Source organism: Periplaneta americana, chromosome 3 (assembly GCF_040183065.1).
Source record: "Periplaneta americana isolate PAMFEO1 chromosome 3, P.americana_PAMFEO1_priV1, whole genome shotgun sequence".
NCBI classification, from domain to species: domain Eukaryota; kingdom Metazoa; phylum Arthropoda; class Insecta; order Blattodea; family Blattidae; genus Periplaneta; species Periplaneta americana.
In genome coordinates this window covers 91,628,222-91,648,197 of record NC_091119.1, presented here as the reverse complement: position 1 = coordinate 91,648,197, position 19,976 = coordinate 91,628,222, and the positions used below count along the sequence as shown (strand labels likewise).

At 35.1% G+C, this 19,976-nt stretch overlaps 1 protein-coding gene and 1 non-coding gene across 2 annotated transcripts in view; both read right to left on the bottom strand.

Annotated features, from left to right (window-relative positions):
- LOC138696247 (uncharacterized) overlaps nucleotides 1-19,976 on the bottom strand; it is a 657,385-nt gene that overhangs the window by 380,356 nt on the left and 257,053 nt on the right. The gene's annotated exons all lie outside the window — the stretch shown is intronic.
- TRNAI-GAU (transfer RNA isoleucine (anticodon GAU)) lies at nucleotides 12,974-13,045 on the bottom strand. The gene has a single exon. It is a non-coding gene; the product is annotated as a tRNA-Ile (tRNA).

Below are 19,976 nucleotides of genomic sequence, written 5' to 3'. Positions count from 1 at the left end.
AATGAAAATTATATAAAAACAATTGCACATAAAAATAGAAAATTCAAAATAATAAAAATCGGTCTTATAATTTGAAGAAATGGCATCAAAAAATAAAACAGATAAGAATACAAAATAACAGTGACACTCAGTTTCAGTATAAAATAAAGGAAGATACGCTGTTCTAGTTGGGACAAACACAAGAGAGAGGGTTAATCTAACACAAGGAAATTATTACTAAAATACTAAAGACAAAATCTTTATCAGCAAATATATAGCAACGGATTTCATGGGAGGACAGAAAATATTCTAATTTAATTTTAAACTGTGATAGTGTCCGTGACGTCACTAGGTAACGAATTCCAGAGGCGAGGCAATACTACAGTGTAGGAGGATGAGTAAGGGGAAATCTGTGACGAGGAACCGTTACGGAATGAGAACGGTTCGAGTCTTTGGAAGGAAACATTTTGTCGTGATATTTCGGCCAGTGTGTATCGTAGTTCCGGTGCCCATCCGGCACCGTGAAGAATTTGAGGAGCTTTGCTAGAGAGCTGGAGTGAGTAGTGAAATCTGACTTTGAAAGCCAGTTACAACAATTTGGGGGGATGTCGTAATGCTAACCACAAGTCACTCATGTCTTGGTTGAGCTATCGTTCACCTTCGTTGAGCTATGTGGACTGAGGCCAGTCGTCCACTGGTAGCCTCGGTCCTCTGTGTATATCGCTCAACAGGAGGGAGCACACAGTAATTGACATAAGGTTTTTCATTTCTCTCATCTTTAATTTTCTCAAAATCCAAGAAATATCGCAATGGAATCAAATTATATCAATGCACAAAAGCAGGTAACTTTTTTCACTTAGGCCTAATACCAGGAATCATTTCATCACATTCATTATTATTGTCATCCATCTTCAAGGATTCGCGCCTTTGGCCTGTTAAGTCCTCACTTTTATGTAAATTACAGTTTAAACAATTCCTATACATTCACATTAATAACGTCATCATCCAACCACCTTCATCTATATGGAACAAGCACAAATTTAGGGACACAAACACAGTTCCGATGGAAGGGAAATAAATTTCAATTTCTCTAATGAGAAATACAGGATTTCTGGATAAAATGCTACGGCTAAAGTCATAATGAACAACTGGCTCTTTAATTTCATATTGTAATTCTACGCTTAAAAGTTGTGTGATGTCATAGAAATTGCAAAAATTGGCATTCAATAATTTCAATGAAACGAATGTTTTCAGCTTTCCTATCAATTAAAAACTGAGTTATTTACAATTTCATTATGTCTGTCTGTTTACACACCTCTTCGTCCATAGCTGTGTATAATTTTCCAATAAATTAATGGATATAAATTGTATGTATTACTGTGTTTAAAATGATTGCAAAATGAAGCATTTCTCCCTATTTGTAATTATATTTAACTACCTATTAGATTAATAAAAGCATCATTGTCTTTGTTACAGAAAGTGATCAGCAAAATGCGGTGTATCATACAGGCATAAAAGTAAAATAGTAACAAAATTACTGCTAGTTAACAATTATCAATTAATTTAACATATAAAAAATTTATATTGCCAAACTAATTAATGTGGTCAGCAATAAAGGACAATCCAGGTATTTTAATATTTTACAACTCAAATAAAAATTAATGAAATATTTGTAAGAGCGGTATATATTTTTCATGTTATTGCAATTTAACATGATGATCATAAATTTTACACATATTATATCTGTAAAATTCACCATAATTACAACGCATTTATGTCCATAACCATAAAAATAAAATTATTAAACTTAGTTTCAAACTTCACTGTGGTTAATTTTCGGAATAATAGTAAAACATTTAATTAATATAATTAGAGTTCGTATTGTACAGAGAAATAAATATGTTGTGATACAAACAATTAGATTGTTTGATTGAAATATTTATCCATTTTCTTTTCAATTCAATGTCAAGACTTTTTTCTTTGTTGCTAAATCTCTTGCATTCCAGGTACCTGACAAAATGGTTTAACAATGGAACAATTTAACATGTGTGTGTGTGTGTGTGTGTGTGTGTGTGTGTGTATCTAATGCCTACCGACTTCACTTAACGTGATTCGGGTTCCATACACTGCGGATAAGATGGCATGACTGTGACCCCTTTTCAAGTTGCACATCACTTCGGCGGGCACCGTTATGCATGATGTGTATTTGTGAAGAGTTATGTCGTATACTAGGTGAGTGTATGTGTAAGTGTAAAGGGTGAGGGAAAGAGTGAGGATGATGGTGAAAGAGAGGAAGAGAGAAGGGGAAACCCGGTGCCGGCACGTAGCCTACTCCTGTCGAATAGCACCAAGTAGGCCGCCAGGCTTAATGTCCATAGATATCGATATTTTACTTGATAAAAAATTATAAAAGAATATATACTGCTATTTCCTGGTAACATAATTTATTGTAATGAAAAAGCTAAGAAAACTTAAAAATCAGTGTATGAATTAAACAAAATTTGCAAGAGAGATCATTCTGAACTATTAACTACAACAACAAAACTAATGGCGACTTATGTCCTCCTGTGACTTGTAACACAACAAAGCTGTAGAACAAGTAACACACTTTAAATATTTTGGATTTAAGGGGGGTGATGGGAGAAATTTCTAATTTATACAATTGTTAAGAGTCCCGCGCCGTGGCGTCGCGATCTAAGGCATCCTGCCTAGGACCTGCGTTACAGACTGCGCGCTGGTTCGAGTCCTCGTGAGGGAAGAAATTTTCTCATGAAATTTCGGACAGTGTATGAGACCGGTGCCCATCCAGCATCGTAATGCACTTGGGGAGCTACGATAGGTAGCGAAAATCCGGTTTCACAAACCAGCTATAACGGCTGGGGAGGGATCATAGTGCTAACTACCTCTGCTTCGGCATGTGGACGTGGTGAGGCCAGCAGCCGGCTGATCGACCTTGGCCTTTCAGGACTGTAGCGCCATGGATGTACTTATTTTTTACAATTGTTAAGATAGAGACTTTATATTTTGTACATTTTATCCCCTCTCTATAAGTATTCTTGCAAATGAGTTTCATTTTGACGAGATGAATGAGTTTTGACTTATTCAAATTTAAATAAAAATAATTAGCATATTTTCAAAACCTGTCTCCTGTGACAAAATTTAAGTTTCATGTATCAATATTTTTTACAGTATCTCTGATAAGATTAGAAAATAACTACGTACCCACAATTTTAAATTTATAAATATAAATGGTAGAGAAGATTAAAAAATACATATGCAACTTCGAAATTTAAATTTTTAGTATACTAAATATATTTTGTTTCTTAATTTCGAAAGTATTCAGTTTATCAAAAAAGTGATAACACGTTTTGTTAACTACAGTAGACTACATAGAACAAGCAGTAAAAATGTCATGTTCCTAGTAACAATATTTTAAGAACTTTTACACTTCGAACCTGACGAAATGTGCTGAAAAGAAAGTACGAGAGAACAGCTTGTAAAAATATGCATGGAATTAAAATTTCAGCATGCAGCCATTTGTACGTACATTGCGTAATTTTTATGCTTTCAAACGCAGCAGAGCACTGGAATTTGTTCAACAAATAAGAGATTGCTGATTCAGTTTTCACAAGAAAAGGAGAATGGGATTTTTGACTGAAAATGACCAAAATTTTACCTGTCTCCCTCCTTAAGTTACAAATACAGTAATATGAAAATGGCATTAAAGAGAAATTACAGATTTTGCAGACAACGCGTAGAAAAAATTAATAAAATGCTATAAGTATAAAAGCAAAAAAGATATTAAGCTAAAATTTGATAATGCTATGGCAGCTCCTATCCTTTATAACTGCGAAAGCTGGAAAGTACCGCTGAAAGGCATCAGTAAAAATAGAAGCTGGTGAGAAGAGATTTCTACATAATGCGAAAGGGTGTTCGAGACTGGATATAATTCAGAATGAAGACATAGCAAAATAGAAGAATACAAATAGGAGTGGAGGCAACATATGCATTGATTAGACCGTTGAAGATTGGAACGGGCATTTGCCTGTACCATGAAGATGATAAAAAAACGAATAGTTTTTATTCTTAAGGCGATTTGTCGAGTTTAAAAAAAAGTAAGTATGCCTATTATTTGTGTTGTAGCTTTTACTATAAAGTACCTGTCCAAATGTTAAACACTCAATTTCTACCAGATTTAAAGTTGTTTTTCTAAAATCTATTTGAAGCTGGTATACTCAAATAAAATCTTACGAATTTCATATTTTATATCACTATTATTTAATACTGTAACCTATTCACTACAAACATCCGGTTTACTCCCGTTCAAATACTTTAAATGATAGTACCGTTAATTTCAAAATACGATAAAATTTGACTTTCTTAGAAGAATTATAAAAGACGTAGAATATATGTTTTAATTGCGGAATTTTCTTTTAAAATCCGGAACATTTGAAAACCCTGTCCTATTGTGAATTAGAGTATTTGTTATAATGTTGGTTGACAAAGTGTTATTTCGTCCTGCAACGATGATAATGAAGTGTTGATGCTGCAGAAAACTTACCTCAACATCATATATATGTCCACAAAAATGTATATTTGAAATAACCGGAAACCGAACCTGGATCTTTAGTATAAGAAGTCAACGCATAGACATTGGTTAATAGTTTTACATATTGCAAAACTAGCGTAGTTAACAAAGGATACATTTCAGCTAGTAGCGTTGCTTGCAGAGAACTTACAGGAAGAATAACTCCCTAAATTTCAGTGATAACAAAGAAACGTAACATCTCGTAAAACTATATACTTTTCTGATTTGAGTGTACGTATATGTGTGAATTCTCTTTTGCCGAACGGGGCGTGAAATTCTTTCGGTTACCAAGGTAGCAAAAGATGTTAGCTTTCTGGTATATGACGTCATACAACGATTTCTCTCCCCTCCTTCCTCTTGCACCGTCACTTTTCCCATCTTCAACCCCTCCACCCCCCCCCCACACACACACACCTCACTTTTGCTTATTTCCGATTCCCCCCCTCAGCTTCAGGAACTCTGCCTCTAGGAGGAGAAGAAAGAGAGACCGCTTGAGTCCCGGGAAAATATGTTTGCATGTGGCGAAGAGAGGGGAGGTGGATTTATAATGCTGCAGGCTGACTCCTGGACAGGTGCATAAAGGAAACAAGGTGGGTTCTCGTAAAACGTCTGCAATTCCCATCCAATGATCCATAATACCCTGCAGACTTCTTGCATATTCCCCTTCTCTATGACTCAACTACGTCGTAGAGAGAGATTGTGCAGGATTTAGGAGTCGAGGACCGGAAATAAAAGCTGGTCTGTGGCGTGAAACTTAACTGCATAAAGTAAAAGATGAGTTCCATATTCAAAAGCATTAAGTGGGTATTTAATGGGGATTTATGAGCAACAGCATTACCATCATTGCCGTAAAAGGGAATAAATTAGAAATTAGTGATTTTTAGTTGTGTCCTTATGTGATTATAAAAACTGAACTCCTTCATATGGTACAAAGGCCATACGTGTATTCACTTCCATAATAATGTAGAACGTCAGATTTCCAGCTCATCATAATGCTACTGACCTTAATTTCAAACTTTGCTTTTGCTCTACTGAAAACTTGCAATTTATGCTTTTTTTTACTGCGCACCATAGCTATACCGCCATCCCCTTACTGAATACAGTTCCTGAATAATCAACAGCTGATTGTATCTCAGTGCTCCATCTTACATTTGAAATAATAATAATAATAATAATAATAATAATAATAATAATAATAATAATAATAATAATAATAATAATATTTTTTTATTTTTTTATTTTTTACTTATTTATTTATTTATTTAATACTTTAAACTTGAGGTACATTAGGTATTGCACCCCGAAAGAGCAGAAACTCGTGCTCGGGCGCAGTTCAGATCAGTTATACAAAATATATCACAAAATTAAGAGAGTTCATTGAACACAATAACATTAATAAATAGTAAAATAATACAGCGTGTAATAATAATAATAATAATTTAATAATTTATTTATTTAATCTGGCAGAGCTAAGGCCAGTAGGCCTTCTCTTCCGCCCTGCCAGACTCTAATTCTAATCAAATACATTTGCTTACATAGTTATTACATTAATATCTAGATCATAAAACAACATGAAAGTAAATAATAAAGTAAAGTAAATAATAGGGTCTATATACAAATAGAAAATACAAAAGTACAAAATATTAGAGTATCAATTTTTAACTCAATTAGCTTAAAGAATTAAATAATTAATCTGATTTGTTTCTTAAATCTATGTGTGTTAAGTGTACTTAGCTCAGGGTAAGCTCTAATTAATTCATTATATATTTTGGTTCCAAAATTTCTGCTGTGTTTTAATCCAGCAGTTGTGTGGCATTTCGGAGTACCGGTATTTAGAAAGAAACTGTAATTTTGTCTCGTATGGTATTCGTGACGATCAAATTTAAATTTATTGTGGTTTTTATGGAAGGAAATCAGCAATGTTTGTTTATAAATTTGTTCGAGATTTGATACACCAAATTCCTGGAAAATTAATTTTTTTGGGTAATCGAAAGGTTTATATAGACAAATTTTGATAATTCTTTTTTGGAGCAACTTTAAAGGATGGAGAGTCGATTTTGCCATTCCTCCCCAGCCTAGAATACCATACTGAATTATTGATTGAAACAGAGCTAAGTACACAGTACGCAGAACATAAACAGGTAAATAAGAGCGTAGAATGGAAAATTTGTTGATTGTTTTAAGCAATCTCTTTCACAGGAAGGAGATATGCTTGTCCCATTTTAAATGTTGGTCAATAATAATGCCTAAGTATTTAACTTGTGAGGTTATACTCAAAGCGTTACATGAGCAAGTAGGTAGGTTACAATCATGTATTGTTATACTTCTGTTACTATTCATTTTTAGTTGCTCAAGGCTATGTGATGTTAATGAAAATGGTATTAATTTTGTTTTAGAAACGTTCAAAGAAAGTAAGTGAGCATCCAGCCATTCTTTAATAATGTTAATATCACTGTTAGAATTTTAATAAGTTTCATTCCAACTCGAACTGCTAAATATAACCACAGTATCATCAGCATAAGAATACAGAGTACCAGAATATTTCTCAATGTCAATTTTAAGTAAATCGTTGATATATATATATATATATATATATATATATATATATTAAAAACAAAACGGGACCTAAAATCGTCCCCTGAGGTACACCTATATCAATGTCATGTGATTCACTAAGAAGATCATTTATTTTAGTTGCTTGAGTTCTGTAACTTAAGTAAGATTTAAATAATTTTAAAGCCATTCCATTAATTCCCAAGCTATCCATTTTAAAATAATAATAATAATAATAATAATAATAATAATAATAATACTTTATTGCCAGACGAAGATATATATTGATTTTTTAAATATAAAGACTTCTAGCACCCCCAGAAAGAGTAAGTTACATACTCGTGCTCAGGTGACATTCCACATAATGTTAAGACATTTTATGGAAAGTTAGATCGATAAGGGCTTCATTGCTAGACACGACTCCACATTAGAAACCAACCAACTATATTATCTATCGCACTTAGAAACATCGATATACCTATTATAAGTAAAGGCTATACTGGGTGAACAGTACAGAGCAGAACAGATTTCACGGCCTCTCGCGGCCTTGAGTTCCCTCCTCCGCGCGCATAGCCGGCCGGCCGTGAAACCTTTTCTGCTCTCTACTGTTCACCCAGTATATGTGAATACATACACGTACAGTATATAACCTTAATGTATCACATAAACATAATATTCTAAATATTGTAATCTTCATGTATCACATATCGAAGTTTCACTTATACATAGGCCTATACCAGTATATAAACTTCAGATATCGCATGTCGAAAGTTCTGAAGTTCGTTAGGTAATACAAAATAATAGCTTGAGCTACTTAGCTGCGGTATTAAATGTGACATTACCACTATTTCCACTGTTTATACTACAGGTGGTCAATACGGCGTAATTTCGAAGAGTCAACTGACTAGGAACTTGGACTATCAGCAGTTAATTCGAATGTATTTTACGTAAATACGTCTACGCCGGAGGGTCACTCCACAAACACAGCGTTAAGTAGATTTAAGTGCAAGATACAGCGCACAGGTACCTTAACTGTTGATTTCACATTATTCAGAAAGAGAATAGCAAACATGCCTCATGACTTATTTAACCACGGTTCGATTGTTTTTTTCCGGAAGTGATGCGAGTATGACTCCACTGGACGGATATGAATGTACTGTCAATTAAATATAAATGGTTTCTTTGGAATTGAGTGTGTATGAGATGTATAAAAATAGGATATATATATATATATATATATATATATATATATATATATATATATAAGGGAGTTGTATATTATCATTAGGTTGGATTTACCATTCTAAAATTCAAACGCAGTCATTTTAATATTTTCATATTTCACACTGAGCATCTCCATGGCTTATTGTCACTGAGCTACTACTGTCTGCACGAGTTACAAGAGAACTTAATAAGCTCATGTGGAAACATCTCTGCAATTTGCGCACACAGATATCCACTCAGCAGTTATACTAATAAAGGATTCTTACTGTTAGTGTTAACTGTAATGGTATGAAAAATTGCTTTCATTGCTCCATTGAGGCACAACGGCGTGTATTTGGACAGAGGAGTTAAGTTGTCATCGTCGTGAAAGTCCAACCGGTAACGTGACATGCAAGAGTAATACGTTCACTGGACTCTCTTCGTCAGCTGAGTGAGCAGTATGTACTCAAGGCTTAAGGCTACTACAATAATTTCTATTACTTTTCAAACTTTACCATCAGTATGATAAGAAAATTTTTTACTTGCTGTGAAGATCTAGAATATTAATATTGGGAGGAAGACAACAAAATGTGTACCTACTTTACAGAATATCAGTTCATTTATTTTCGATTTTAAGAGTCATTTGTTTATATGGAAAATATTACGTTCTGCGTCGCAGCTGAGTGATAATGACGTCATGCCTTCAACTGTCGTTACAGAAATGCGCGCTACTTCCTCACGACAGAAGAATTTTTAATGAAATGTTGACCAGGGTACGGGACCGGGGCTCACCCAGCATCGTGATGGATGCTATAATGAGTAGTGAAATCCTGTTCCCCTAGCATAATAACGGTGCACAGTGTGTAATTTAGCGAGTCTAGCCGGCCAAAAATAATTTCTCGAAAACTAATCGCTCAATTTTCATAACATTTGGTATGTAACTTCAATTATTGAAGTAGATAAGTTTTCGATAATGAAAATGAAAATAGCAACTATTTTGACTGAAAATGAAATTAGTAATATTGTAAAAAAAATCGATTTCAGTGAAAAAATAAATTAATGTTCATAATGTGGAATGCGCTTAAAATTGAAAGCGTAAGACGAAGGAATATTGCCACATATCTTACTCGTTCAGACGTCAGATGCATCCCCATCAGAATCTGTATCCTCGCTGCTAGTCTCGCCTTCGGCAGCACCGAGTAATAGAGGCTCGGAGAGAACAGCAGCACTACTATTAAAATCGACAGCGATTTTCTCTTTTTAATTTCTTTAAGCTGATGATGTAAGTGTCCAAAGAAATAAGTAGCCTCAGTAAAAGATCGGTATTTGTGTCTTTCTTGATGTTTTTCTTGCGAAGACTTCTCTGAAAAGTCTAATATAGTATTTGTTCCTCGTTTCCTGGGCTTCCTCAGATAGTATGCCAGTAGGTATAATAGTGTCATGTGACCTTCTGTCCATGAGCCAAGAGTTTGTAAAGGGTTGTAGGCATATAATACTATTTGTGCAAGCATAAATATAATTCCCTTGTCTCCCTTGCATACATGTCAAGTGCCCGTTCATCAGCATTGCAAAACCTCAAGAAAAAAGTTTCTGATAGAGTGTAAACGACTTATTAAATTTCCATCTATTCCCGTAATATATGCGAAAGAGGAAACCTACCTGAAAAATCTTCTTGCGGTATTTGCATCATTTTTATTGCGATTGCTTTGTTTTATCACGCCAACAAGTAGTCCCCTTTCCTTCCTAAACCTATCCTATCTTCAGTGTTTCGCAATAAATAAAACGATGGATCTAAATTAACTGTTACAAGATTTTGCATTTCCCTTAATTCTTTATATTGATTAGAGGTCAACTGTAAATCAGTAATCAAAGCGAGAACCGTATTAGGTGACAATTGTTGGTCGTTCCTGCAAAATCAATTTTCACGTTTTTTTCTCGATTTTGTCGCACGTTGAAGTGATGCAAGTAAAAGATCTCCTACAATATTGGCCGCATCTCTTTTCCTAGAAGTTCTGAAACTCATATGGGCAGCAGAAAGCTTTTCTTCTGGTGATCTTTCTTTAAAAAGTGTACTAAATGTTTTCCGTTTTGATCTTTCGCTCAGTTCTCCGAAAAGTTTACGTGGACATCCCCGAATGCTTGTACGGGCAGACTCAAATTGTAATTGTTTTGTAGTAGATTTCAAAGCATTATATATTTTATTCTCAGACTTTGCATCTTGGTTCAAACATAGCACATTATATTTTAAGAAAATTTTCTCATTCATGCTGTATTTTTCCCACCGTAAACGAATTTTTGAGCATAGAAATTTAATTATTTTTTTATTGACTGTAAAATGTCTTCAGAATAATCTTTGAGACGAAAATGTTGAATTATATTTGAGAATTTCACTTTTTTCTCGCTCTTGTTCCACACCTGGAAAACAGCTCTCCTGATTACGGAGCGCATGGTGTCTGAAAATAATTAATAGTTTTTCTGTCTGCATCTGGTTGCAGAAAAAAATCACGACGTCTTGCTCAGAAAAGCATAATGAATATGTCCACAAAATTTTAGCGAGGTGATAGAGGGCTACACCTTTTAAAATTCAACTCAAAATAATGTAATAAGATAGAACTTTGCCTCTCTGCACATGTTTATTCAGACACTTATTCTAGACAATAAGATAATAATTTTTAGCAAAAGAATTAGTTTATTTGAAAGTATATACCTCTTTATAATATATCCAAACTGTACATTAAAGAAAAATATTATATTAACTCCCTCACTTTGCATCATCGAAATACAAACTGCGCGCCTGCCTCTGCAGCGCAAATGATCTTATCGGAGACATGCAACTTTCGCTCTGTTGTGAGGGTCCCCTAACAGATGTAAGCATCTGTCTATACTTGGATAGTATACTTTGGAGTGTTATAAACACGTCTATATAAGAATTTAGCATTAAATATGGAGTGTGAAAGATGATTTTTGGCCGGCTAGATGCTTGAAATTACACACTGTGCGGTGGGAGGATTATCGTGCTAACAACACGTCATATCGCACTGATTAGTTGATCGTTCACCTCTGCTAAGGCATATGGACGTAAGACCAGCAGTAGGCTGGTCGGCCTCGACTCTTCTGCAACGAACTTATTTGTTTAAGATATTATAGCCAACATATTTAAACTTTTATTTTACAATTTATTTTTGGTTTTCAGATAAGTCAATTACAAAGTTATAAAAATTTTAAATAAATATATTTCATATTTAAACTTATTCGGCATTACTGAGTCTATCACCGCTAGATATAAGTATTATTGATGTGTGCACAAAAGAAACAAAACTGCAGCAATTGAAACATGGTGGCACCTCTTCATGAGTGTATTATTTGCGACTTGATCTCAGCATTGATGCACGCTTTGTCTCGGGATGGTAATGATGCACCAAAGACTCATCAGCTGTGACTATCCGGAATAGCATATCACGCCCTTCATCCTGTCTGCGCAGATCAAGTCGTCAACCTGTTGCACATTTGCCTCCATGACAATCTCCACTAGCTGACCGACACGGTGTTCAACATTTGTTCGCTCTTCAGAGAATGTCTGCATCCAATTGTAGACAGTTTGACTGACAGGTAATGCTGACCATACATGGACAGCATTTCTTTACGAATATCCTCTGCTGCCAGACTTTCTGCACAGAAAAATAGCACAACGGAGCTCTGTCCTATAATAGTACACTCATACAGAGGTATATTTTTCAACTGTTGCTTCTTCGTTTCACTTCTGCCGTTGGAGCACAAATATCGATCGTCTTTGTACCTGGATAATACTGTCATCTAGCGGTGATAGTTTCAGGCTCCTCACTCGAAAATATACGAGTAGATCGCCACTTCGATTTGTAAGTTACTCGCCTACATGAATATGTGTACCACTGATAAAATAACACTTCTGTGGAATGAATTTTTAACAAAATTATCGACAAAATATTAACAATTGGTGATATTTTGTGATGAAATACGTAGTTCTGCAAGAAGTTCCATGTGTATTTTAATCATTAATAAGGTTAGAATGTTGTGATTACATTTTCAACATTGTATGTGCTCAGATATGCAACAAAGGCTTGAAATTATGAGGTACTACAAAGTGTATTCGGTTCAACATGAAACAAAAGAACGCAAAAGAACGCAAAAGAAATAAATCGATTTAAAGAGACGAATTGATTATGTTCGAACATATAAAGGAGAACAATCTAGTGGAGGCACAGTTAGAAACACGGGCGCAGGGGAATTGCTAGAATTATAAAGTAAAATAGAGGTCTCTCGTTTCAAAGCCCCAGCAAATGTTAGACTTTCCTGTAGAAGCAGCTGTTATTAGGGGATGAGTTTCCTCAGTGAGCACAAGTGACTTAAGAGATTCCGTACATTCCGTGTTCGAACCTGAGTATATAGATGGGCATTTGTTGTTGAAATTAACTCAAAGTCAGCATGCTCACTGTCAGAAAAGTTATTCTGTCAATCATACAATCCAACGGACTTTGCTTATCATTACGTGTGTATTTTATTTAATATTGAAGCTCATCGAATCGTATGAAAGATATACTTGTATAATGCAAATTAAGCTTTCAGGAATAACTCCCTGTAAAGTTAATTTGAATAATTTCGAGGGAAAAATTATTCCGGGGCCGGGTATCGAACCCGGGACCTTTGGTTAATCGTACCAACGCTCTGCCACTGAGCTACCCGGGAACTCTACCCGACACCGATCCAATTTTCCCTCTATATCCACAGACCTCAAAGTGGGCTGACAACAGTCAAGCACCCAACATTTGAGTGCACACTAACTCTGTGTGACATTAAATTGTGGTTTTCTGTTACGTACAGTGACGTGTATTATGCAAATTAAGCTTTCAGGAATAACTCCCTGTAAAGTTAATTTGAATAATTTCGAGGGAAAATTGTTCCGGGGCCGGGTATCGAACCCGGGACCTTTGGTTAAACGTACCAACGCTCTCCCACTGAGCTACCCGGGAACTCTACCCGACACCGATCCAATTTTCCCTCTATATCCACAGACCTCAAAGTGGGCTGACAACAGTCAAGCAACCAACATTTGAGTGCACACTAACTCTGTGTGACATTAAATTGTGGTTTTCTGTTACGTACAGTGACGTGTATTATGCAAATTAAGCTTTCAGGAATAACTCCCTGTAAAGTTAATTTGAATAATTTCGAGGGAAAAATTGTTCCGGGGCCGGGTATCGAACCCGGGACCTTTGGTTAAACGTACCAACGCTCTCCCACTGAGCTACCCGGGAACTCTACCCGACACCGATCCAATTTTCCCTTGTATAATGATATTTGTTTGATCATTATTTCTCATTATTGTACTAAAAATGATTTGCAGAAGAATCGTACAATCCCTACAATTGCATGGCACGTTTAAGTGGTTTGTGATTGTGATATACCTATATGAAATAAATTAAAGATTATTATGAATGCTACGGGAGAAGAGTTCCGAGCAGAAGAAGATATCAGATGATAGACGATATTAAGATATATGGATCATATGAGGAGACTAAGAGAAAGGCGGAAAATAGGAAAAACTGGAGAATGTTGGGTTTGCAGTGAAAGACCTGCCCTTGGACAGAACACTATGAATTAATTAATAAATCCTTCATAATTAAGAGTTATTTTATTTGTATCCTGTATGCTATGTTGCGGATTGCATATCCCGTTATCTCTAAGGAGTAACGATGTGTTGTTGGTTGAATCGACTCGTACCCGCTAAGGAACAAAATGTACCGTAAACTATTACAGAAATGCTAACGGACATTTCTCCCGAAAAGTACCCACTTAAACGGTCAATGTTAAAAGCGTTATAAATGACCTGTAAATCACAAATAACTTCACATTATTATTTGTATTATAGCTATTAGCGTCGTGCATTACAGTCGTTATGTTCGGTTCAAGTTTGTCGAGTATGGCTAACTTCGATATTCGCCGGTATAAAAAAGGTAATTATCTGTACGATTCTTCAAGTAATACATCAATTCATATATTAGGCCTATGTTTGCGTAATTTACATATGTTATATAGTGAATAGTCTATGTATTTTCATAGCTTACGCAGTGCCGTTATCTCCCTCTTTATTAGTTTTTAAAGAGCGAACGTTTAAATATTTTTCGTGCACATTTGATGTTGTAATTCTACAATCAGCATAATATTTTGGCAAATGAAGTGATCTAAAAATTATAAACACCAATTCAAAGCTTATTATAAGGACTTATATAATACTGTATTCTGCCGCCAGCATTCTAAAAAATAATAATAATAATAATAATAATAATAATAATAATAATAATAATAATAATAATAATAATAATAATAATAATACACAAAGAAATATGAAATTTGCTTACCGCTTTGAGTGACAGTCAAAAATTACTGTTGACCAGAATTCAAAAGGCGGGAAAATAAAATTATTACATCTTCGATGGAAATATTCAGTTGGAATGAAATAATATGTGAAGACTTGGGCGAAAAGTGGAATAACAAGAATATTATCTAGTATAATCCGAAATCATTTTCTCTGGAAGATTTCCTTCCTGGAACTGTAGTACAACACAATCAGACATCATGTTTCAAATACTCAAACTTTCTTCAATATGTCATTCGAACATAGATTGCAAGCAATTTTCCAAAATGTGTATTTGCAATTTTTATCTCGCCAATGATTTCAATTGTCACGAATCGTTTGATATGTCACAGTCGCTAAATTTATGTAGGACTAAATTATTATTACTTTGGAATAAGTCTTTCTTTGTGCAACTTTCAATCTGATTTAATTACACTTTACGCTAATATGGGCACTGTTTATATATCATTGTGTGTGCGTGCGTGCATGTATGTATGTATGTATTCATAATCATGCTTTATTTTTATATTGTGTTGCATTAATATTGATATATTTAGGAATTATTATTATTATTATTATTATTATTATTATTATTATTATTATTATTATTATCACCATTTTTTATAATCGCTATTTCACTAGCTTAGTTATTCCTCAAATTAATCAAACAAAGGAAAATGTTCACTATATTGCTTGCTGCCTAAAACGCCAGAGAACATAATTCTGGCAGTCATAAATATTTCGCGTAGCCCTGCAGGAAGTTGATGGCGATTTTACACTGGTGATCAGCAACGAATGCCCACATTATTGACTCTTACTTTCAATATATAATTGAAGTTAGCCCTGAGCGTCGGATCTTAGCAAACAGTCTGCATGGAGGATTTGTTCACGGAAGGTTTTGTGCGATGTTTACATGGTAGTCAGGTCTATTCCGGCTCCTCGATGTCTCATCCTGTTCCTAAAGTGTATGTGCATACAAAACGCGTGTTAAGGACGTGAACTTTCGCCAGACATTCTTTATTCCAGAGTATTATTTGCATGATACTAATAACACGGAATCAGAACCTCCGGATTTCTCATTACTCTGGTATGAAACTGATGTTGGTTGTTAGGTATTGAAAATATCTTATCCATACAAAAATAGAGCTTAAAGAAATTCTGATTACTCGCTGTGAACAACCAGAGACCATGATTTCGATTCCGGGAGAGAAATATAAGAGTAGATTATTCTCTTTTTCATAAAACACAGTATGTGTCTCCTGCCTTAACTCTTGCCAGTAGCATCAACCTTGATTCCTACAAAGCACATGACCAGTCAGTATGTTTATAACTAATATCAATATTAGCGGAGAGAAATTCGCTCCGACGTCGGGGATCGAACTCGGGTCTTGGTTCTACGTACTAAGCACTGTAACCATTGAGCTACGCCGAAGTTCAATCCACAGCACCGGATCGATAAAAACACTGGAGGAGAGGGATTCGATCCGGTGCTGTGGATTGAACTTCGGCGTAGCTCAATGGTTAGCGAGCTTGGTACGTAGAACCAAGGACCCAGGTTCGATCCCCGGCGCCGGAGCGAATGTTTCTCCTCTAATATTAATTGTTACCGTAACAGACGTATCCTGTAGGACCAAAAAATTAATCTTTATGTAGATAGTGTAATTATAGTTCGTACCATGATGTTTGTTGTCCATAACTCCTAGCTTAATATCAACATCTTTGACATCATGACAACTTCTCACCTTCCCATCTACAGTACATTACAATTAGCATCTGTCTCCTCACAGTGAAAACCGTTGTTTCCACGTTTTGATTTTTAAGCTTCGCTTATGCACTTCGTGTATTAGGCTAGATAAATTTAGGTAGAAACAATGTTAAAATAGAATGATGTTAAACATCTAGATAATGTGATGTATAGAGGTGCACAAAATTACACCTTGTCACAAACAAGTATTTTCTAGACTAGTATTTTGTTAAAAATCCATGTGGTTGATAAAAGACGAAATAAGAAATGAAATAACAGACAAACAAGGAATACTAAGCACATGGATGAAATATGTAGAAGAGTTATATGAGACAGGGAATCGTCCAGATGACTTAGCTATAGAAGATGAAGCATTCGCATCAGAAGACGAAAGAGGATTTTCAATTTTAATAGAAGAAGTTAAACTAGCGCTTTGGGAAATGAAGAATGGGAAAGCAACAGAAGTTGATGGAATCCCCATTGAGTTAGTGAAATGCTTGGGTGAAGACAAGAAGGAAATTCTATAATTATGCAACGAAATATATGAGAAAGGCGAATAGCCTGAAGATTTTATGGAGACGGTGTTGCTGCCAACACCGAAGAAAAATTATGTCAAGAAATGTAAGGCGTTCAGGATAATCATCCTGATATCGCATTCGGCGAAGATTCTCCTGGGAATACTGAATCGACGTATATATTCTAAACTGGAAGGACAGCTGGAAGAAGAGCAGTTTGACTTCAGAAAAGGAAAAGGTAAAAGGAATGCAACTGCACTACTATGAACAATCAGCGAAATATACCTAGAGAATACTAAAGAAGTGTATATAGTATTGTGAACCTAGAAAAAAAGGCGGTTGACAGAGTAGATTGGAACAAACTGATAGACTTTCTGAAGAAAATAAGTGTGGATTGACAAGACAGGAGGAATTCAGTAACTTATATATGAAACGAGTCAAAGTCAGGATAGGAGAAGAACTGTCTCAAGGGAGTGAAATAGGGAGAGGAGTATGACAAGGATGCCCTTTATCATCTACCCTGTTCAAACCCTACTTGGAGGATTTAGTGAAGAACTGTTTTCGAAACATGAGAAGAGTGATAGTAGGAGGAAGAATAATTAAGTATATAAGATTTTCTGATGATATGGCGTTGTTTGCAGAAGAGGAGATGATACTATGGAATATGCTACTGGAGCTAAATGACATGAGCAGTGCGGGATGAAGATAAATGCAAACAAGACTAAGACCATGGTCATAGGAATAAAAATAAAGAAAGTAAACTTGGGAATTCTAAATGAGGCAGCAGAGCAAGTGGACAGCTTCAAATACTTGGGATGTACTATAAGCAGTAACATGAGATGCAGCTAGGAAGTCAAAAAGAAGGATAGCAATGACAAAGGAAGCTTTTAATAGAAAAAGGAGCATCTTCTGCGGAGCTCTGGCAAGTAACTAAGGAAGTGACTAGTGAAGTGCTTTGTGTGGGGTGTGGCATTGTGTGAGGCACAAACATGAACATTATGACTAAGTGAATAGAAGCGAACAGAAGCATTTGAAATTGGATATGGAGAAGAATGGAACGTGTGAAGTAGCAGAAGAATAAAAAATGAAGTTGTGTTGGAAAGAGTGGGTGAAGGAAGAATGATACTGAAACTGATCAGAAAGAGGAAAAGGAAATGGTAGGGTCACTGACTGAGAAGAAACTGTCTGCTGTAGGATACACTGGAAGAAATGGAGAATGGGAGAAGAGTTCGGTGCAGAAGAAGATATCAGATGATAGACGACATTAAGATATGTGAATCATATGCAGAGACTAAGAGGAAGGCAAAAAATAAGATAGAGTGAAGAAGGCTGGGTTTGCAGTGAAAGATCTGCCCATGAGAGGAACATGTATGTATGTATGTATGTATGTATGTATGTATGTATGTATGTATGTATGTATGTATGTATGTATGTATGCATGTATGTATGTACGTACGTATGTACGTATGAGTGCTGTGTATTATATACGTATACACGTAATTATTAATGTATATTATTAAATCAGAATTTATGATTATACTATGAAAATATCTACATGTGTTACTTATTAATCTACTGAGAGGAAACAAGATCAGAAATAAAACCAGACAATACATAACAAAGATTGCACTGTTGAGAAGTCTTTCTTTTTAACAAGGAGAGAACACCAGAATATAAATTCATTAGAAAAATATTTTACATGTATAAAATTGGGGTATGAATTAGCTACATAAGGATTGGTTTATTCTTAATAATATTCGCGAGAGATCGGAAATGTGTACAAGCATAAGAAATAATAGAAGAATATGGACATGCTTTGTTGAGCTACACTAAATAGATAATTTAAAAATTGTAACAGTCTGTAATTAATGTTACTAAATAGCCTAAGGTTTAAAATTGAAGAGAAAAAGAAACTACTGCATGCTTTTATCAGTGAGCTGAAAACATACGTACTGAAAACCATGAGGATTAAACGCTGAAATTATTTCCTAGGTTTGAATTGCGGCGATAAAATACCGCTGACTTTTACACTTAATCTTCGTCTCAATCCCTGCTCACTCCCCATGGTGGAGAGCGCTATGAAAGTTACTAAATGGCTTCCAGCTTCCTCCCATCTTTACGTTCCCTCAACGACAAAAATAAACCATTTGTCCCGCAACATATTTTATTTCTGTGTATATCTCCTCCAGATACATTAGTTGCTGCCTTTTGGTGTAATTTTTATACACTGACTTCAGTTCTTCTGTAGAAAACATTTGCAATGTTATCGCACCAGACAAAAAAATAGAACGCGGAGGAAAAGAGAAAAATACCGGGTAGAAAAACAAACGCGAATCGGAGAGCGGACGTTGCAAGTTGAAATGGTGGTGTTATCTCTTGTTTGGCTTCCATAGTTCGCTCTCCACTTTTTTTATTTTCCTTCTTAAACGTCAGTGAGTTGGCGCTACATTTTTTCGTCACAATTAATATTGCATTGAGGTGTGAAAATTATGAGACCGAGCTATTGGCCGATCCAGACGTATACAATGACAGTTGCAACTATTAATAAAGAAGAACGATTCACGATATCAAAAGAGAAAGACAATATTCATTACATTAACCTTGTACATCTCAACACGGATAGAATTTTAAAAAAGTCTGACAAAATTATGTATTAAGATATGTGGAGCATTTTCAATAATATATCATGTCACATTGTGTATAATGGATCTCTAGATTTAAAATTTCGCCCATCAATATCTCCCAAAACAGACTTTGGACAAAGTTATATCAGGTAAAATCGATACAGGTTAACCAGAACTACATTATCCTACAAAGCATTTTATCCATTTCGATTATGTAATGTGGACTTTAAATCGCTGATAAGTAAGTTGTAAAGACATTCATTACGCGTTAGGTAATGATACTTCTATTAATCAACTAGTTATTTAATGACAATCAAATAACGTTTATCATCTGCTTCCAGTAGGAATCTCTCAATTCCTTCTTGTGAAAAGATACTAG